This window comes from Peromyscus californicus, unplaced genomic scaffold, assembly GCF_007827085.1.
Source record: "Peromyscus californicus insignis strain IS unplaced genomic scaffold, ASM782708v3 Scaffold_18__1_contigs__length_77618521, whole genome shotgun sequence".
NCBI lineage: Eukaryota > Metazoa > Chordata > Mammalia > Rodentia > Cricetidae > Peromyscus > Peromyscus californicus.
This window is the reverse complement of record NW_026294480.1, coordinates 52,778,972-52,801,766: the sequence shown is the minus strand read 5'-3', so window position 1 is coordinate 52,801,766 and position 22,795 is coordinate 52,778,972. Positions and strand designations below refer to the sequence as shown.

The following is a 22,795-nucleotide window of genomic DNA, read 5'->3' as shown; positions in this document are numbered from 1 at the left end:
AAGTAGGAAAATGATTCCAGATCAAGTGAAAGATCCATTTAAAAACAATTTGTCAGTTAATCATTGACATAGTCTCACTAAGTAGCTGAAGCTGGACTCATGATCCTGAGTGCTGAGATTTTAGGCTTATGGTCCTATGTCCCGCTGTGAAAGCTCAGTTTGTTTATCTACAACTGTCAGCTTCTAGGTCATTTCTACTTGGTTCAACTCAAGTACCAAAGTTGTCACTGACACATCCTTCCAATACTTACAGAGCGCCCCGCCCCTTGGGATGTTCCTCTTTAGTTTTCTTACACATGAAATTTACTTTGATCTTCCCCTCCCCCAAAGATAGAAAGGAAAATTGATTCAAGCAATAGTGCAGATTAGAAAGGGATACATTGTCAAGATTGACAGCGGGCCACGTGAGTGAAGGGCTGATGTTGGGACTTTTTGAGAAAGTCAAGATAGCTGAGGCTGTCTTTGGACTTGCTGCGTATCTGAGGGCTGACTTTGAATTTCTGGTCGTCTGGCCTCCACCTCTCAAGTGCTAGGATTACAGGCATTCAGCACCATTCCTGGCTCCATCATTTTAGAGTGTACAGTTTAGCCTTACATAATACTGTTGTATGCATTTCTCCATTCATCAATCTCTGATATTCTTGGTCTTACGAAAGTGAAACCTCTAATTAAAAGTAACTATGCTCCCTCAGTCCCTGATAACTACCATTTTACTTTATGTCTGTATTATTTTTGATTATGTGATAGGTATTTTAGTATAATGTCCTTAAGGTTTATCTACAATATACCTGATACTAGAATTTCCTTGACCACGACCAAGGCAGTTTATAGAAGAAAGAGTTTATTCAGGCTTAAGGTCTGTGCTGGTTAGTTGTTGTTAGTTGTTGTCACCTTGACACAAGCTAGGGTCCCTTGGGAAGAGGAAGGCTCAGTTAAGAATATGCGCCATCAGATTGCCTGTAGGCAAGTCTGTGGGTACATTTCTTGAGTAAAGATTGATGTTGGAGGGTCCAGCATACTGAGGGTAGTGCCACCCTTGGGCAGGTGGTTCTGGGTTATATAAAAAAGCAAACTGAGCAAGGCAGCAAGCAGTGTTCCTCAATGGCCATGGCAATTAGAGAAATACAAATAAAACAACTTAAATTTCATCTTACCCAAGTCAGAACAGCTACGATTAAAAAAAAAATCAACTAATGTGGGCAAGGGTTGGGTGAAACTGTCAGTGGGATTGCAAACTGGTGCTGCCAGTTTGAAAATCAAGTATGGAGAATTCTCAAAAAGCTAAAAATAAATTTACCATATAGCCCAACTATACCACTGCTTGCCATATGCCCAGAGGACTCCATAACCTACTCCATAATACTTGCTCAGCCATGTTCATTGTCACTCTATTCACAATAGCTGGGAAATGGAAACAATCTATGTCTGTCAACTAACGAATAGATAAAAATGTGATACATATACGCAATGGAATATGACTCAGCTGTAAAAAATGAAATCATGGAATTTCCATGTAAATAGGTGGAACTAGAAATATTACATTGAGTGAGGTAACCCAGGCCCAGAAAGGCAAATGCTAGATATTCTCTCATCTCTAGTCCTTAGCTCCAAACTTTCAGATGTGAATACAGAACCTGGAGTAACCACAGAAACCAGGAAAAGTCAAAAGAGCTCATGGGAGATAATGGGTGGTGCTAGAGCGGGGAATAGAAAGACACAAAGTATATGAAGGAGGGAATGAGAAAACGGGTCGGGGGAGGCATTGGGAAGGAGACGGGAGGGAGGTCAATACGGAAGGAAAAAGGGGGGGGAGAAACGAACAGCACTAAGGATGTTTGAAAAAGACACAAGGAATCATACCTTATACTTACTTAATACTCCATATGCGTCTTAAATGAAGTTGTGCCATTGGGCTGACGTGCTCCCTCCCAGAACCATAACTGTCTAACAAAACAAAACCCCAGTACCAGGCATCAGAAACCTGATGGTGGTTTGAATGAGAATGCACGCGCCCCCACACCCCCACCCCCCCATCTTGGGCATGTGAACACTTGGTCTCCAGTTGGTGGCGCTGTTGGGGAGGCAGTGTATCACTGGGGATAAACTTTGAGATCACTTGTAGTTCACCCATTGAGTGGTGGTGTGGTTGAGGATGTGCGCGCCCAGTTTTCTACCCCGGCACCATGCCTGCTGGTTGTTGCCTTCTGCCACGAGGGACTCCTGTCCCTCTGGAGCCATCCATGGTTTGTTCGCTTTCTGTCACTGTGAAAAACATTGTGGCCGAAAGCAACTTGGGAAGTAAAGGGTTTATTTCGGTTTGCAGTTGTAGTCCATTGTGAAGGGAAGTCAGATCAGGAACTCATGGTAGGAACTTGGAGACAAGCACTAAAGAAATTTTGCAGTGAGATCCTGTGTACTTTTTACTCACTTTACCTTAGTGGTATACTATATTGTAGAATTACAGTTCCATGGCAGCATTTAGTTTTTAATGGCTGCACAGAGAAACCCTGTCTTGAAACACACACACACACACACACACACACACACACACACACACACACACACACACACACGAGACAGAGCCAGGTGGATCTCCGTGAGTTCGAAGCCAGTCTGGGCTACAGAGTGAGTTCCAGGAAAGGTGCAAAGTTACACAGAGAAACCCTGTGTGTGTGGGGGGGTGTTTGATCTATATAATGTTACTAAGTCCTGAGTTCTTTTTTTTTCCCCACCCTTTTGAAACAGGCTGTCCATGTAGTCCAAGCTTTCCACCAGTTTGCTGAGACAGGGTCTCTTGCTGGGACCTGTGGCTTTTTGATATGGCTAAACTGGCTGGTCAACAAGCTCCAGGGATCCCCCTGTCTACTTCCCCATGGCTGAGGATATGCGTTTCACTGACTGAACTATTTGCTCAGCCTTTCTAGTTAAATATTGTTATTATTTTTCATGTCTGTGTGTGGTTGTATTTTTCGTGTATGTTTGTGTACCACTGAGCATATGCGAGGGTCAAAGGACAATCCATGGGAGTTGGGTTCTCTGCTTTGATCATGTGGGTTCTGTGGATTGAACTCAGTCCGCAGGTTTGGCCTCAGGTGCCTGTACCTGCTGAGCCATTTCACCGGCTTAGTGAGCAGAGATTTCATCATGGCTGTGTGACATGCATGTGCTGTTCATGCCTTGTGATAATTCTCCTGTGCTATAAATTTTGGATGACGTAGCACCGTAGATGTAATTTGTAGTTGTGAATCTGCATTTCTTTCTATCTTTTCTACTTACGTGTATCCTGTCACTTGGATTTCAGCATTCAAAACCATGAGATTAGCCATGTGTGGTAGTACATTCCTGTAATCTCAACATTCAAGAGGCTGAGACAGGAATACTCCAAGTTTGAGACTATCTGGACTACATAGTGAGAATTTCTGTCCGTCTGCTTCTCAGCTACATTGTGGGTCTCTCCTTCTGTCTCTATCTCTGTCTCTGTGTGTCTGTCAGTCACACACACACACACACACACACATACACACACACACACACAAAGTGCACATGCCAGATAAACCTACCTTGGAGCTAAGTAAACCGCTTTTCATTAAAAAGTACCAATTTTAGACATTTTGTAGCAGTGGAAAATCGACTAATATACTTTATTTATTTGAAATGAAAATCCTAGGTAGTTTAATCTTCCAAACTACATCCAAGGTTTAAAAGGGGGAGGGTAACCTATTTTTCTACTAACTAGAACATAAATAGACAGCAGTACTATTGTTATAACCATATACAAAACATGGTTTTTCTGGTAGCCCTGGCTGTCCCGAAACTCACTCTGTAGACCAGCCTGGCCTCGAACTCAGAGATCCCAGAGATCTACCTGCCTCTGCCTCCCAAGTTCTGGGATAGAAGGCATGCGCCAGTCACCTCCCAGCTGTCATGAAGTAGTTTAAAGGTGCATGTTAGTATTCTGTAGAGAACTTGAAAAAATTGATGCCCACTCCTTCTAAAATTAAATAGATACCTACTTCAGTTCCACTCCCATCTGCCTAAGAGAACTGAAAACATGCAGTTAAAATATGTTGGGAGTAGCTTTATAGTCCCTGAGTGACTGAATTCAAATGTTTAATTAAAAGATGGATAAACAAATTGGAGGAGATGACACTCTGCAGTTAGAAAGAGCTAATTATTGACTAAACACAGCTGACTCTCAAAAACATTGTATAATGAAAGAAGCCAGACACAGGAGTATGTGTTATATGATTCTATTCATTATGAAATGTTAAAACCCATCTCTAATGTTAGATGTGAAGAGTGATCGCCTCTGGATAGTAGGGGTGTTAACCGTATGGAGGGTATTTTTGGGGTAATGAAAATGTCCTGAAACCCCAATATAATTGTTCATTTCATTGTATAGAAACTTTGCCAAAAAAAATGGCAGGTGAAATGACTCAGTAGGTAAGGCATTAGCCGCCAAGCCTGACAACATGAGTTTTATCTCTGCAGGTTTTCCTTTGACCTCTGTGTGTCATGGCATGTGTTCTTCCACCAGTTAATGAATGAATATAGTAAGAATTACAAAGAAACAAAAATGTGCACATCTAGATCCTACATGCCAGAGATTCTAATGTCATTTGTTTAGGGTGATGGCGTGAGCATTGGGTTCTAAATTATAATCATAATTAAGAACTTTGAGTTCAGCTGGCACATGCCTTTAATCCCAGGACTCAGGAGGCAGAAGCAGAAGGCTCTTTGAACTGAAGGTCAGCCTGTGTTTTTTTTTTTTTTTTAAATACTCTTTACTCTTTTGGCTCATTCTTCTTTGGGGAGGCAGGGCTCGCCACCAAACTTCCAAATAAATCACATGGAGGCTTATTCTTTCTTATGAATGCCCAGCCTTATCTTGGCTTCAGTTGTCCCATCTATATTTTGCCTCTGGACTTTATCTTTCTCTATTGTGTGTATCTTTCTTTACCTCTTACTCGGTGGCTTGCGGTGTAGTTGGGTGGCTGGCTCCTGGTGTCCTCCTCTCCTTCTCCTTCTGTTCCTCCATCTTCTCCTGTCTATTCCCTCTGCCTGCCAGCCCCACCTATTTCTCTCTCCTGCCTCGCTATTGGCCATACAGTTCTTTATTAGACCATCAAGTGTTTTAGACACGCAAAGTAACACAGCTTCACAGAGTTAAACAAATGCAACATAAAAGAATACAACACATCTTTGCACCATTAAACAAATATTCCACAGCATAAACAAATGTAACACATCTTTAATATTCTACAGAGAGCCTGATCTACAGAGCGAGTTCCAGGAAAGCCAGGGCCACACAGAGAAACTCCGTTGAGTTCAATTTTAGGAATCATTGGTTACAGATAACTTGCCTTTAGATGTAGTCCTATCACGAATGCACTTGTTACACATGTAGATTGACACAGGTATGTTATATTGTCAACTAAACTACAGTTAGAAGAGACATTGCTGTTTGTAATAAGATTTGATGACAAAAATTTTGATAAATTTTAAATAAATCTTAATATTCTCTTAATTTCCTGGCTATTATACACCTTATTAAAATACTGTGCAAAAAGCAAAACAATCTACTCACTCCAAATACAGTACAAACACTGTATTGATTCCTTCATTACAGGACACCAATCATCCCTGGCCTCTGACTAATCCATTGACTATCATGTCTGTGAGAACCACTGACAGATGCAGTGTTTTACTGTGTCAGTTCCTTATTCTGTAAGGAATTGTACTTTTCCATGTGAGTCAGATAATGTGTAAAGATGAGTTTTAGGTATCTTTGTTGGGGAGGGCACTTTAAAACTTTTAAAATTGTGTGTGTGTGTGTGTGTGTGTGTGTGTGTGTCTGTGTCTGTGTCTGTGTAGAGCAGTGTTATTTTCCTAATACTGTGACCCTTTAATACAGTTCTACATGTTGTGGTGACCCCCAACTATAAAATTATTTTCATTGCTACTTCATAACTGTAATTTTACTACTGTTATGAACCATAATGTAATATCTGTGTGTTCTGCTGGTCTTAGGCGACCCCTATGAAAGGGTTGTTCGACCCCAAAGGATTGAGAACCACTGGTATAGAGGTCAGTGCACATGTGAGTGTAGGTGCCCCCAGAGTGCAGAAGGAGGGGGTCAGATTCCTTGGAGCTGGAGTTGTGGGCCACCAGATGACAGTGCTGAGAACTAAAATCTGGTCCTTTGAAGACCAGCAATTGCTCTTTAACCTCTGAGCCAACGTGTACATGTCAATATTAAGAACAACCAACCAATTTGGTATCAGGAGTGGTAATGCAGATGAGTGGTAAGGTCTGTTGAGTGTCAATGTTTTATTGTGTTGCAAAAAGTTAATGATCTAGCATTTGACTAGAAAAGACTTGTAAAAGATAGCTTGTAAGTTACCCATATTTAAAGTAATACCTCAGTGAAATGCTAGAGTAATTACTAAAGTTCTGAGACAAGTCACTTTTTTTTTTTGGCCTTTCGAGACAGGGTTTCTCTGTGTAGCTTTGCGCCTTTCCTGGAACTCACTTGGTAGTCCAGGCTGGCCTCGAACTCACAGAGATCCGCCTGGCTCTGCCTCCCGAGTGCTGGGATTAAAGCTGTGCGCCACCACGGCCCGGCGAGACAAGTCACTTTTTTATTTTAAAGTCATGTGGATGGAAGAACAGTTATTTTGTAATGTATAGTATACCAAAATGATAATGAAGAAACAACTGATTTTTCCATTTGTGTGAAAAATCGGTGACTTCCTCACTTGTCTCTATTTGGATAAAATTTGATTAGAGCATAGATCCTGTGTTCTGAGTTAATTACTACTTGGAGAATTTTACTGGGAGAGTGGAGAAATTAAGCTACTAGAAAAAGTGTCATGCCCACCTATAAAGCTTCAGAGTTTAAAATACAGTTTATAGATGTATTTGTGTGTTTCCATTGTAGGCAATTTGTTTGTGGACAACTTACTGCAGAGAGTAGAACTTCAGCAATATAACAGAGGAAAGAGCACACTTGCTTACTTGATTCTGCTTAAGCTTCCATAATGTTAATGTAGCATAATACATGAAGTTATATCTATATGCCCACATTTTATAAATGTTTCTTACTCATAGTTTTAGATTTAATACTATTAATTATTCCCCCCCCCCCATTAGTTGATTTAACTACGGGTTCATGCATTCTACTCCAGACTATACTCTTAATCTCTATTTTAGTAATTGTCATCAAATTCTATAATTTTCTTAAAAAACAATACTGAGATTAAGAATGTAGCTTGAGTTTCTCTCCGGGTCCCGCCAAGCCCCTGCAGTTCCGTAGCCCACTTATAAAATAAACACACAGATGCTTATATTATTTAAACTGTTTGGCCTAATGACTCAGGCTTCTTGCTAACTTTTTATATCTTAAATTAACCCATTTTTATAAATCTATACTTTGTCACATGGCTCGTGGCTTACCAGTATCTTACATATTGGTATTCATGGCGGCAGCTGACAGTGTCTCTCTGCCTCAGCCTTTTATTTCCTGGAATTTTCTTCTCTCCTTGTCCTGTCTATACTTCCTGTCTGGCTACTGGCCAATCAGTGTTTTATTCATTCATTTATTTATTTATTTATTTATTTATTTATTTATTTATTTATTTATATTTTAAGATTTATTTATGTATTATGTATGCAGTGTTCTGCCTGCATGACAGAAGAGGGTCCCAGATCTCATTACAGATGGTTGTAAGCCATCATGTGATTGCTGGGAATTGAACTCAGGACCTCTAGAAGAACAGCCAGTGCTCTTAACCGCTGAGCCATCTCTCTAGCCCCAGTGTTTTATTTATTAATCAATCAGAGCAACACATTTAACATACAGAACATCCCACAGCATAAGAATATAATACTGAATTGGCAAAATTACTACTACCTGACTCTTAAGAGATCTCTTATTTGCTACATTGTAGTTGTAGAATTTCTCTCCAGCTCCCACTAAGTCCCGCCAGTCCCAGAGCCCACTTATAAAATAAACACACAGACTCTTACATTATTTAAACTGCTTGGCCATTAGTTCAGGCCTATCATTGTCTAGCTCTCACTCTTATATTCAGCCCATTTCTATTAATCTTTACTTTGCCACGTGGCTCGTGGCTTACCGGTACCTTACATCTTCCTTGTCCTGGCGGCAGCTCCAGGCAAACTCCCCTTCCCTTCCTGTTTCCTCAATTCTCCTCTCTGTTAATCCCGCCTATACTTCCTGTCTGGCTAATCTTATCTTTTTTGAAAGAGTTCTGCCAGAAATGCAAATCATTTATAAATAAAATATATCTGCTTTGAAATTTTGTTACTAAATGCAATTTAACATAAATATTATTCACCTGTAAAGTAGCATAATATATTTCTTTTTTAAAAAGAATTTCATGCAAAGATATTTTTAAAGCTTTTGATTAAACTGTAGAAATGGTGGCAACTTCCATTTACTCAATTGAGTCACACTTCTGAGATGCCTATGTTAATATTACTCAGTTAATAAAGTTTTTTAGTAATGGCAATCAATGCATATAAAAAACTATTTCAGGGCCGGTGTGATGGCTTAGCAGACAAAAGCACTTGCTATGCAAACTTGGAACCCCTGGTGAAGGAGAGAACCGCTCTTGAAAGTTAATCTCTGACCTCCACTGTGTGCCATTGCATGTACTGCACACACACGGGAGTGGGGAGATCAAATGGGGCCTATTTTAGAAGATTGTAAAAATACAATTTATTTCAGTAAAGGACAGCCTAAAACAGTTCTTTTTGTTTTTGAACATGCATGTGGTGTATATGTGTGTCCAGGTGTGTACCCTTTCATGTACAGGTGAAGGCAGAAGTTGGTTTAGATATCTTCCTCTGTTCTCCATTTTATTTATTTATTTATTTTTTTTGGTTTTTCGAGACAGGGTTTCTCTGTGTAGCTTTGCGCCTTTCCTGGAACTCACTTGGTAGCCCAGGCTGGCCTCGAACTCACAGAGATCCGCCTGGCTCTGCCTCCCGAGTGCTGGGATTAAAGGCGTGCGCCACCACTGCCCAGCTCCATTTTATTTTTAAACATTTAATGTCTTCTGTCACTCTCTGTCTGTTCCTTTGGAGCAGGGTATTTCCCTGAACCCGGAGCTCATGTTTTCTAGGTTAAAATGGAAGCCCCAAAGCCACAGTAATTCTCCTGTTTGTGTTCTGCACCCCTTGAGCTGGAGTTACAGGCATTCAGGTAACACCCAACTTGATACCTAGGTGCTAGGATCTAAGCTCTGGTTCTCATGATTGCACAGCTCTCTAACTCCTTTCCTGATTTTTTCATGTTTATTTGTGTGGAATGTGTGCATCTATATGCATTCATATGTATGTGGGTGCACATAGGTGCATGTGCGTGGAGAGGCCCAAGGTTGATATCTGTAATTTTAACTTGATTATTTCCAACCTTATTCATTGAGCTGAACAATAAGGCGTGTAGATAGCCAGCTAGCTCCAGGGGTCTCCTGTTTGTACTTTCTGAGCACTGAAATTAAAAGCCGGCTGCTACACCCACTTGACATTTACATGGGTTCTGGTACAAAGCTTAGGGTGTTGAGACCTTTAGTGTGGATGGAAGGATAGAGACGGTGGTTTACAAAATAATTGAGGATACTTACATAGATCTTTTTCATATATTTGAGTTTTTATTTTTTCTAAATTTTAGTTCAGAAGCTTTGGTATAAAGCTATCAATGTGACTGACCCTTTATATGAAATAAGCAGAAACTAGAAAAATGGGATTGTATGAAGGATGTAATTGGTCTTGTGGATGCTCGAGGCCTAGAAGGGGGTTAGTTTCAGGAAGAAGAAATTAAAACAAATAATTAGAAAGTGTTCAGGAATTCAGGTGCATCTCTGTCTGATATTTTTCTTCAATGAGAGTGTTCTGATTCTTTACAGCTCCTTCCATGGGAACTGTCTTTTGGTCTTAACATATTATGGAGAGAGAAGATGGTGGGTTTGCTTCTGTTACTGCTACCTGGTTGGTTCTACAGTGGATTTGGGAAACACCCTTTCAATGGGAGAACAGCCTTGAAAGCAAGGGCTGATCTATTGGGCAGGATGCTTGTTATACATATCTACTTCCCAAGCCACATACTCTGCCTTACTATTTGCACAGAGGCATAAAATGGGTTTGTGGTGACTATTTTTAGAGAAAGGTGAAGTCACTGGAGTGAGAAGCTGTTCTAAAGAGGTCTGATGTGTTTTCTTGAACACAGCGTGATGCTTCCAGGGTTTATCCCTGCTGTATCATATGCCAGTTACAATATCTTTTTCTAAAATAGCTAACTGATACTCCACTTTATGCACATGACATTTTGTTTAATCTGTTAATTGGTAAGTCTTTGGGCTGCTTCAACATTTTGCTCACTGAATAATGCTGCTATAGGTTTTTGTTTTTTAGAGTATTTGTTTTTAGCCCTTTTGTTTCATATCTAGCAGTGAAATTGTTAAATTGTTGTCATATAATAACTGTGTTTTTGGTTTTTTGAAAGAGGATCTCTACATAACCCTGGTTGTCCTGGAACTCACTCTGTAGACCAAGCTGGCCTAGAATTCAGAGATCCACCAGCCTCTGCCTCCCAAGTATTGGGAATAAGGGCATGTGCCACCATGCTCGACAGTAACTGTGTTTAACGTTGTGGATCTGCTAATCTATTTTCAAAGTGGCTGTGCCATTTTTATATCACCATCAGTAAAGTACAAGAGTTCTAGTTTCTCCACATCCTCCTTGGCATTTATTTCTGTCTTGAGGATAATCCCTCTACTTGCATAATGGTGAGTTACTGGAGTTTTTATTTGTGTTTTCCTGACTAAAGATGCTAGCATCTTTATGTGCTTTGGGTTTTTGTTCACCTTGGAGAAAACCCTGTTCAATTTTTTTTTTTTTTTTGAGACAGGAGTTCTAACTACTGGTCAGTATCCTTTTGTAGCCAAGGATTGTTCTAATCTACCCACTCCCGCTTCCCAACATTGGGATCACAGGCATGTGCCACCATGTTCAGTTTATGTTGTGTTGAGAATTAAAACCAGGGCTTTATGCTAGACAAATATTTTATTAATAGAACTGTATCTCTGCTCATGTTGTGATTTCTTGTTGTTGCATTTTAAGAGTTCTTTTAATATAGATACAAATCCACTATCAGATATATTATTTAAAGGTACATCTTCCATTCTATGGGGTGTCTTTTCAACTTTTTTGTAGTAATAATATTCTTTTACATTATTGACAGTGTCTCTGGTGTTTGTTTTATTCTTGGAGGTGACACTCATGGTTAAGTTAGTTTCTTAACTGAGGATATAGTCCTGTTTCTAATTTACTAAAATTTTTGTCAAGAATGAATGTTGTATTTTGTTTATGTAGACATGATTTGATATTTAGGGAGAAAGCTGATTTTCCTTCTTTGCTATCTGACTTTGTTACCTATAGATAATGGCTTTCCATTCATTTTGGCACTTCTTAGTTATAGTTTACTGTTGTTTAATATAATGTAGGGTTTTGCATTAGTTAGGGTTTCTGTTGCTGTGAAGAGACACCATGACTACAGCAACTCTTATAAAGGAAGACATTTAATTGGGGTGGTTCGCTTACAGTTCAGAGGTTCAGTCCATTATCATCATGGTGGGGAGAATGGCAGTGTGCAGGCAGACATGGTGCTGTGTTGTGGAATATTAGTTGAAGATGTGTTACATTTGTTTATGCTGTGAAACATTAGTTAATGATGCAAAGATGTGTTGCATTCTTTTATGTTGCATTTGTTTAACTCTGTGAAGCTGTGTTATTTTGCCTGTCTAAAACATCTGATGTTTTAGAGCTGAACGGCCAATAGCAAGGCGGGAGAGAGAAATAGGTGGGGCTGGTGGGCAGAGAGAATAAACAGAAGAACAAGGAGAGGGAGGAGCGAGAGAATGAGAGGAGGACGCCAGGGCCAGTCATCCAGCCACACAGCCAGCCACAGAGTAAGAGTAAAGAAAGACATGTGCAATAGAGAAAAGTAAAAGCCCAGAGGCAAACGGTAGACGGGAATAATTTAAGAAAAGCCAAGCCAAGAACTGGGCATTCATATGTAAGAATTAAGTCTCCGTGTATTTACTTGGGAGTGTCGGGTGGTGGGCCCCCAAACAGCAAAGAGGAAAAAACCAAACAAGTACGGTGCTGGCAAAGTAGCTGAGAGTCCCACATCTGGCAGGCAACAGGAAAATGGTCTGTGACACTGGGCGGTGTCCTGAGCATAGGAGACCTCAAAGCCCGTCCCCACAGTGACGCACTTCCTCCAGCAAAGCCACACCTCCTGATAGTGCCACTCCTTATGAGATTATGGGGGCCAGTTACATTCAAACTCCACAGGTTTAAAACAAAAAACAAGTAATGATAACTACAGGTTCTTATGTTGTTCAGGCTGGCTTTGATCATCTGACCTCAAATGATCCTCTTGGTTGTGCCTCTTGATAGCTGGGATATGTATCAGGGCAGGCTCTAGTATTTATTTATTATTTGTTTGTTTATTTATTTAAAATAAAAGGCTTCCCTGAATAATCCTGGTTGGCTTTGAACTTGACATTCTCCTGTCTCAGCCTTTTTTTTTTTTTAAAGTATTCTTGAGTCTGTACATTAAATAGTTAATTTATGCTAACTTGGAAGATATCACTATCAAAGTTATATTAAACTTATAATAATGAATTGGGAAATGACATTTAATTTTATAACATTTTTATAAAAAGCTATGCATATTTTAAAACATAACCACTATTGTTATTTTAGTAATTTAAAAATATTAAAAATTCAAAATCAATATATTGATGACTTTAGCAATTTTAAACTTACTATCTGTACTACTAAATGCCCATTGTCATTTCTGTTTTCACATTTTGTATCTTTGAGTCTTCTGAGATATTGTCTATCTTTTTAAATTTGCAAGATATCCCAAGCTGGCTCAAACTCAAAATTTTCCTGCTTTGGCCTCCCTTGGTTTACAGGTACATGCTACCACTTCTTGCCCCACCCCCACCCCCCAAAAGTATTTGTGTGCATGTGTGTTGGGGAGAGTGTTGTTGGAGTAAGCATTCTACTCCTGATTTACATCCCTAGCCCTCCTCCCTCCCTCTCTCTCTCTCTCTCTCTCTCTCTCTCCTCTCTCTCTTTCACTCTCTCTATGTTATTAATAATTATAATAATTAAAAATATTATATATGTGTTGTGTTTAACAAAACCTCAGTGGTTTGATTTTTTTGTTTTTGTTTTGTTTTTTTCGAGACAGGGTTTCTCTGTGTAGCTTTGTGCCTTTTCCTGGAACTCACTTGGTAGCCCAGGCTGGCCTCGAACTCACAGAGATCTGCCTGGCTCTGCCTCCCGAGTGCTGGGATTAAAGGCGTGCGCCACCACCGTCCGGCAGTTTTTACCAATAAAGTCTTGGGAGCCAGATGCTGGGGTAAAAAAAACCCTGCTAGCTCAGAGAGGCAGAGAAAGCACCCAGCTGACCATCCTCCTCCACTGACATCCCAGAACCTCTTCCTCCTCCTCTGCCATCTCAAACAAAGCTCCTTTAACTGAGTGTCCCTCCCTTCTACTCCTGTGTGTCTCCATCTTCATCCTCCTGGTTTTTTCTTAATCATTCTATGTCCACTTCCTGTCAACTGGTTGCTTGCTCTGCCTCTTGACCTATGGTTGACTTTATTTAATCCTTTTACAATATTCAGGCAGAAAGCTCTTGGATTAAAGGTGTGTGCTAGGACTGAGCCACACCATGACTAGAAATAGGTTTTTCCCAGTAAATATCACAATGTCGGGGTTCATAATGTGATCAAATATTCTGCAAAACACACACACACACACACACACACACACACACACACACCTACACAAGTTTTTAAATTTTATTTTTGTGAGCATGGTGTCTCTTTTATTTTTGTGAGCTTGTGTGATTGGTGGGGAGGGGGAGTTCATGAGACCAGAGGAAGATGTTGGGTGTCCTGTTGTATCACTCTGCTTATTCCCTTGAGCCTCAGTGATCTTCCTGTTTCCTCCTTGTGCAGCACCAGGGTTAAGTTGTGCATGGCCCCCTGTCTTTTTACATGGATGCTGGACTCAGAACTCAGGTCCCCCTCATGCTTGTGCAGCCATGCTTGTACCTACTGAAACTCTTCAGAATCCCCTCTTCTAGTCTTACTGCTTATATTCGCCCATAAAACCAGACCGTCCATTTAATCTTTCCTCCTCTATGATTCCCACTCTTTTCCCTTCTCTTTCCAGCAGCCCTGGGAACTGAATGTAGGGCTTCACATATGCTAGGCAAGTGCTCTAAGCTGTGTTCCTGGATCTTTTGAAGATTTTTGCTTTAGACAGTACTGTTAACTTACATCTTGACCCCATACTTGTTTTGTAGCCCAGGCAGCTCTTGAACTTGGGTTCTTCCTGCTTCTGTTTCCTGAGCACCTGAACCTGTGCCTAGTACTCTTTCTCTTAATCATTTTTGTCCCCTTATTAAATGGGGCTATTGGATGGAGAGTTAGATGTGCAAGTTTGAGTCTAGAAAAGGACTCACTTCAGTGCAACTGGCATTGCTTATGGATTGCATTGTATTCTCTTAGCTCACCCTTGACTTTTAGCTTCAGGCATGGGAATTGGTACTATGAAGAATTAGGCTTACCTGAGGCTGGACTTGTGTCTCCAACAGTCTTCCTTTTTTTACCTCAATGACTTCTTAGCTGTGGGAGGTCTAGATTAGAGAGCAAGGCATTGGTGGTAAGGAAGAGGTTAAGTCCCTAGATGCAGCTCTGCTCATGTCTCCCACTGAGAGGAGCAGTGGATAAAAGCTTCTCATTCATCCTCTAGGTAGAGAGTTCTGAGTAACCTTTTGTGTTTTTCTCAGCAGGTTGAAGGGAAACAAGCTCCTGTTCCATCATATGGAAGACTGTGATAATATATCATTCCTTGTATTGGGATTCGCTCTGTCCCTGTCTTACTCTTCTTGCTCCTCTAGCTAGTTTCTCAAACACCTATCTTTAATCATGCCCTAGCTTCAGCCAATTTGAGGGACAAGTTGGAACCCAAAGATAGCATTCACTTATATTGTGTTTATTAGATTTTGAAAAATTTCAATTAAATTACTTTTGACTGGTACACAAAAGCATACAGTTTTACATATTAATGGAGTACTATGATATTCTGATGTGGATGCACTGTATAATCTTTAAGTCAGGTTAAACATATCTATCTCCAAACATTTATAATTTCATTAGGGTAAAAACTTTAAAAAATATTTCTTCTAGCTTCATGAGTACTTAGTATTTGGAAAATAGATAATACTTCAAAGATTGAAATTGAGTGATTACTCGGGGTAGGTTACTGGGGGTAGGTTTGAGTATATGTAAACGAGGAATAAGGTGTATGTTGTGTGTTAAGAGGTTGGTTTAAAGAGGATCAACAAGCAAAGAGACTTGGCATGCCCAGGCGGGCGCCATGACAGAACTAGGTGGGTGGGAAGTTTTCGTTGGACTGGCAGGACAGATGGGGCTGAGGTTGGAGGAAGAACAGTTGGGGACTAGAGAGATGGCTCAGTGGCAAAGAGTGTTTACTGCTGTTCTAGAGGATGGGAGTTCCGTTCTCAGCATCCACATTGGGTGCTCACAACTGCCTATAATTCCAGCTACAGGAGATCTGACACCATCTTTGGACTTATACAGGCACGCATACGTACATACATACGTAAACACACGCACACAAACATAAATTTAAAAAATAAATCTTAAAGTACAACAGGAAGAATAAATGAAGACAGTAAACATGGACAGCTTGTTTAAGGGATTTTGCTGTAAAGGGGAGCAGGATAAAGGTCTGATGATAATTGAACAGAGACACTCTTCAAAGAGAGTTTTTTTAAGATGAGAGGCAAAAATATGTCTTGTTTATGCAGCATATGGTCAAACTTTTTGTCCATTACATTTAATCAGTTAATTGATTTAAATATGGTGCTCAAACTCAATTCAGGGTCTTGTAGATGCTAAGCCTAAGCTTTGAACCTGAGCTAATTTCTCCTGACTCTCTTTTTAAAAGTATTTCCAGTTGTCTCTGTAATGATAGTCTTAATATTATTGCTCATGATTTTAATATAGTCATCTAGATTTATTCTCATTGACTCTTCCTAAATCATGTTTGATGAATCTTAGAAGTGAAAACAGTTCTTACATATTACTAACAGAAACAAAGATTAGGAATTATTTTAGCGTAGATTTAAACACTCAAAAGTAAAGAAAATTGAAGGCATTTACATAAAGAAGTTAATCTTGCCACAGGATTCTTTTTGGTTTTTTTGAGACAGGATTTCTCTGTGTAGCTTTGCGCCTTTCCTGGAACTCACTCTGTAGCCCAGGCTGGCCTCGAACTCATAGAGATCCACCTGGCTCTGCCTCCCGAGTGCTGGGATTAAAGGCGTGCGCCACCACTGTCCGGCGCCACAGGATTCTTATTTATGGAGAACAAAATCCTGTCAAGACTGTATGAGAAGGCGGTGGATTTGAAATAGTGCCATGATTGAACTTCCTTCCTTGTGAATACACGTTTGTGGTGACATTGGATAAAATGTTTCTTTGCCCAGTTTTTATCAACCTGCTGCCGAAAATCCAGTCAACTCTGTGATAGGAACAGGTGAAATTCACCCACAGACTTTCTTTTCTGTATTGTCCCTCCCTCCCAAGTTTGAGCTGTTTTCTTTCTTCACTCCCCTTTCTTCCTTGGGATTGTAGAATCCTCTGACACAACTCTTTACTAGCTTTCTCTTTGGGATAGTCAGTATAGTGATTGTAGAATGAAAGACTTTGGAAAGTCATTTGAAGGCCTTTGTGCCTTAAATTGTGTCAGTCCTCCTAGATTAAGGTGGAGAATTCCACAGATTCTTCTATTATTCGTGAAGTTTCCTCAGCAGAAGAGTAAGCCAAATGGTATTTCTTCCATTAGAGTATTTTTTCTGTAAATTCGACGCTTTCATTTATACTGAAAATGTATATGGAGATTTCCACTTCTAATTAGGCTATAGGAAGATACAAAAGAGCTTTAGTTACTAATATTAAGAAAAACCCAAAAATATAAATCACAAGTACTAGAAGTAGATCTAGCAAAAATCAGTGGACTGAGGGCTGGAGGGATGGCCTAGTGGGTGAGAGGACTGGCTGCTATTCCAGACAACCTGGAGACTGAGCCCAGGGCCTCCCGTGTGCTAAGCAAGCTCTTCCTTGAGCAGTATGCACCCCTCACTCTGGGTGAATTTTAGCCAGCTAGTCGTAAGGTTCCATCCAGGGATGATGATGATGATGATGATGAGCAGTATGCACCCCTCACTCTGGGTGAATTTTAGCCAGCTAGTCATAAGGTTCCACCCAGGGATGATGATGATGATGATGTTCTTCTTCTTGTCATTCTTCTCCTCCCTTCTTCCTCCTCCTTTCTCCTCCTCCTTCCTCTTCCTCTTCTTCCTCTTTTCCTCTTCCTCATCTTCTTCCTCTTCCTCTCCTTCCTCTTTCTCCCTCCTACTCCTCCTTTCTCCTTCGTCTCCTCCTCCTCCTCCTCATCTTCCTCTTCCCCTCCTTCCTCTTCCTTTTTTTCTTCTTCATGACAGGTTTTACTAGTGCAGTCTATGGATGGTTACCCATATCCTATTTATAAAGTTTATAAGGGGCTAGAGAGATGGCTCAACAGTTAAGAGTGTGTCCTGCTTTTTCAGAGGACCAGGTTCTGTTTATAGCATACACATGGGACAACTCATGAGCACCTATGACTCCAGTTCTTGGGGGATCCAACACCCTCTTGCATCCATGGGCACCTGCATGTATGTGGTACACATAAACTTACTCAGGTGCACACTCTCATATACTCAACAAAAAGTAAATAAATCAAAAGTCTTTCTCATTCTTAAAAACAGACTTTATAGTTGGCTTCCTTTGTCTGGAGGATGTATCTATTTGAATGTGATACAGTGACACTCATTGCTTTGTACCACTCAGTTGTGCTCATTCAACTAGATTTTTCTTCTCTGCCTCCAGGCACAGTTGTGTATCTTTTGATGCATATTCTCTTCTGGCAACTGGTTGCTGTTGTTGTTTTTTAATATCCTGTTAAATAAAACTGCCTGGTTGTGTTTAGAATGTCCAGTTTTGCCCCCCCCCCCTTTTTTTCCTTCTTTGGTCCTAGAAGGTTAAGCAGCCAGGACAAGTATAATCATTGGTTTTAAAAGTCCACTTAGTGTATACCAGTGGCCCAGTCGTGTTCTGGGAGTTCTTTTTGGCTGGCCATAGCTGGTGACTTGAATGTGGTCTTGAGGAGTACTAAGTGTCCTGTCAGTAAAAGGAAAGAGGGAGCAGCAGACCAGGGTGGTTACCTGTTTGGGAAGGCTGCCCTGTCCACTACATATATGTTGGTTTGCTTAGTTGATTATATTTGCAGTTTACAGTGATCAGTGTTTTAAAGTTCAGTTTAGCTTTTGTTTTAATTTAGGAATTAGAGATGTCCCTTAGTTATAAAGATTTTTTTGTTGTTGTTAATTTTGGTTTTCTTTTGCTTTTTATAGAATGTTGGCTCAATTAAGAAACATCAGGGAGATAAATTCAACCCAGTGGTAAGTAGATTTATTTCTCTTTTGTTTGTTTGATTTGATTCTTTTCTTTTTTTTTTTTTCTTATCCACCTCTGGCTGGCCTGGAACTCACTATGTAAGCCAGGCTGGCCTCAACGAGATGTGTCTGCTTCTACTTCCCAAGTGCTGGAATTAAAGACATGAACTACCATGCTTGGCTAGATTTAATTTTGTTAGAAAGTTGTCAGTTTATTACGCTCCTTTTTGGGTTGACTGCTTTTCTTCCATTGTGATTGGAGGACTCTTAACTCCAGTGTCACCTCTGGTTCATGTAGTAGCTTTTCCTAAAATTCTACTTAGCAGTCCATTGATTTGATTGTGCATCACTTTCTATTCAGATTGGCTTAGTTGTCTCCTGTGGGTAAACTGTCTTTATTATTATGTATGGGAAGATTTTGCTTTAGGTAATTTTCCTTTTCCTTTTCCTTTATACCCTCCTCTCAAGGATTAAGGTCCTTTTAGTTTTTCTTTTCAATCAGTTAGCAGCTGTCATTCCATACTGTATTATCTGCAGACCTATGTAGAATTCAGATCTATTTTTGTATTGGCTCTGGGGCCACTCGTTCATTTTGAAAACTAAGACCCTGACGGGATGGCACATGCTTGTAACCCTAACCTCTAAGGCTGAGGCAGGAGCTCACTTGACTCCGAGAGGCCAGCCTGAGCCAGCATGAGACCTTGTCTCAAACAAAACAAAAAAGATAGAAAAGACTGTCTGAATTTAGTCTGATGTTTGAATTGCTCTCTTTGTAGCTTCCTAGAGCAAAGCACACGTTCACTTTTCCTTTTCTGAATTAACTGTCCTGCTGTAATTTTGTATTCATTTGCTTTATGAAGAAAAGTCTTGGGGACTTTCAGTTTAACAGTTACTTTACTCTATAAATTACCTTGTACCTCAAATGCCTTACATCATATCCAAAACAAATATGCTGTCTTCCGATTACATACATTATTTCATGCCATTCATTTATTATATTCCTACATCTTGAATGGTTTCTGGAAATGAATTTTTTAAGCCATATTATTGAAGTTCTTACACATTGTCAATTCTGTGTTTGTTAGTATATGGTTTGTGAGAATCACAGTTTGAATCATGGAAGTAGTTCTGTGCAGTTGAACTTTCTGTCATGGTAGAAATGTTCCATAACTGATCCACTTTGGTAACCCTAGTAAGATGTGGCATTTGAACGTTTGGACTAAAATGGAATAAGGAAACGGCATTTTAAATTTTATTTGATTTAATACTAAATTTCAATAGCACATGTGTCTACTGGCTATCATCCTAGACAGAACAGATAGCAGGTTCTTAAATGGCCTAACTCAATATCAATTTAAATGAGAGATTTTATATCTTAATTGGGGGTTTAAATTTTTTTAATTTAACATAATTTCTTTATTGATTCTTTGGGAATTTCAAATCATGCACCCCAATTCCACTCATTTCCCAGTCTCTCCATATCTGTCCTTCACCCTTGCAGCACCCCCCCCCAAGAAAATTTTTTAAAAATTTAAAACAAAACAAATAAAAAACCACTTTGCTCTTCCATCTTTCTTGCCTTTCCAACACCTCTTTATTCATCTTAGTGGCATTGGAAACCACAGTGTGTCGGGCAGTATATTTTTGTTCTATCAACTTAACTTGTGAAAATTCATTTTAGTAATGAGGTCTGGTTCAAGGCCTCTGGTTTCTGGTACATCATCATCACTGGACCCTCACCAAAACTCCCCTCAGATATTGTACAGCCTCCCCGAGTCATAGAGATCTCTACGGGTAATTGTTCCACAGGACTGGTTCCTTCACATGCTCCAGTAGGTCATAGATGGAGTAGATGTTAGGGTGGGCCAACCTGAAGCCCTGGATATGGGCCTAAGTGGTAGCTGAGCTGGTCAGAAACTGGCTGCTGGGGCCGTCCCCCTCAGGCACAGGGCAAAGTCCACTCTCCTATGCCTACACCATTAGGGCCAACTTTCCCATGCCCATGGTGAGGATTGGGGCCAGCTCTCCTGTTCAGGGCAGGCCAGTGAAGGGCAGGGCCAGCTCATCATGGCCCTCGAATTTCATCATGCATGGTTCTTATGCCCCCCTTGGTGACATGGGCCGTAGACATCAACACAGACCCTAGCTGGCCCTTGGCAGCAGCTCGGGCTCGGACATCACCGTGGCCCTGGTGGCAGCACAGACCACTCAGATGAGCATGGCTTCAGTGGCAGCATGGCCCTCAGATACTGACAAGGCCACAGGTTGAGGCCCAGACCCTGGGCATCTGTGAGGCCTTTGTGGCAACCTGGGCCACAGATTTCAACACAAATCATGGTTGTGGTAGGACCACAGACCCAGATATGGTCCTCAGCAGCAGCCGGGCCTGGATGTCACCATAGCCCCAGGTGGCAGCGCAGGCCACTGAGATCAGCACGGCCCCTCAGACACCAACATAGCCCCAGGTGGTGGCCCAGACCCCCGGGGCATCCACATAGCCTTTGACGGTAACAGGAGCTATGGACATCAACACAGACCCTGGCTACTGCTGCAGGGCCACAGACCCAGACATGGCCCTTGGCAGCAGCTCAGGCCCGGATATCATCACAGCCCTAGCTGGTACTACAGGCCCACTTAACCAGATCAGTATGGCCCAGAGGTGGCAGGGCCCTCAGACACCAACATGGCCACGGATGGCAGCCCAGACCCAGGTATCCGAGAGGCCTTTGGCAACATGGGCCATGGATGTCAGCACAGACCCTGGCTGTAGTAGGACCACGGACCCAGACATGGCCCTTGGTAGCAGCCCAGGCCCAGAGGTCACCATGGCCCAGAGTGGCAAGCAGGCCACCGATACTGTCCTGCTCCTCACCATCTTTACTTCGTCCATTCTTCCTTTTTCCACAGCAAGGGAACCATTTTGCTTCTCTTCCTCTCTTATCTCTCCACCACACATTTGCTCATCATGATGGCACCCTCCCATCTAGCACCACAAGGTGCCAGGCAGGCCCAAGAATATCTTCAGCCAGCCTAGGTCTGGAGGACCCAGAGACTAGCCTGTAGATGGCTTCCACCTGTTTGAGCCAACTGGCATCCAGCAGGTCTGTGGATGTCTTCCCACCAGGATTTTAAAATTTCTCTTAATAGTATATAACTGTATGTTTAATCCTATTTGAACTGTTCAATTCTTTATTGAATGAACTGTTATTCCTGTTGGTAAAATGTACATATCTATAAACATAGAATTGTTAGTAAGAATTCAGTATGCTTTTTTTGAGGGGAGGTGTATATTTCTTCTAGACATAGATTTTAGATGTAAACCTAGGTGTGTGATGCTGGGGTTCTAAACCAGGGTGAGCCTTGCATGGTTGATAAGCAAGCACTTTATCATTGTACTGTTCCATCAACCTCAGGTGAAAACGTCTGATGCTTGACCTACTAGATTTTCTTAAAAATCTTTTTAAGTAGTGTGTAAATAGACCTATTGATACTGGGTTTTGAGGATCTAGTTCAAATGTATATTACATGCTTTTAACAAAAATCTAGCTTGTGAGTCTTTGTAGTTCTGAAAAAGAAACATTAACTACCATGTTAAAGATCTTTAATTTCTGGTGTTGTTTCCTAGTTAAGAAACTCTGTTTCTTTATGGAAACAATAGGACATTCCCTAGAAAATTGTAATGAAGACAAAGAAAATATTTACATACTTTATCCAAAGCATTTCAGCATAGTGCCTGGTGATTCAGTAAAGTCAGAGTGTGGGAATGAGTGTAGGGACCCTGTCTGTGGTCAGACATTCAGGTATCATGAAGTGGGAAGTAGTGCCTTGAGGAGCCATGGTGGATCCCAAGTCAAGGAAAAAATAATACTGATTATGTTTTGATTTAAACATTGACATTTTATTCATAGATTATTTTTCAGTAATTAAAATATTTAAAATATTTGTCTTTCTTACTGAGTTTTCTATACTGTTATATTTTGTGCCTGAGAGGTCTTAGTGACTTTACCTCAGGCTGGTGCTAGTTGAAAGTACTGTGTCTGTGCTTCAGGCAAGAATTGTATTTATGGACAGAGAATTGCTTACTAATTGACAGTCATTCTCATTTTATTAAATTAGTACTCTGCTAGTTTGGAATTTATACACAAGTTCTTTAAAATGACC

General features: G+C 40.7%; 1 protein-coding gene across 11 annotated transcripts in view; it reads left to right on the top strand.

The window, feature by feature from the left end:
- Positions 1-22,795, top strand: part of Erbin (erbb2 interacting protein) — a 114,067-nt gene that overhangs the window by 13,017 nt on the left and 78,255 nt on the right. For 10 of the 11 annotated variants that reach the window (XM_052743412.1, XM_052743411.1, XM_052743410.1 and 7 more), the window contains exon 2: positions 18,593-18,640. The exons of the other annotated variant lie outside the window; for it this stretch is intronic. The gene's annotated coding sequence lies outside the window, so the exon portion shown is untranslated. The remainder of the gene's footprint in view (positions 1-18,592; positions 18,641-22,795) is intronic. 11 annotated transcript variants of the gene reach the window in all.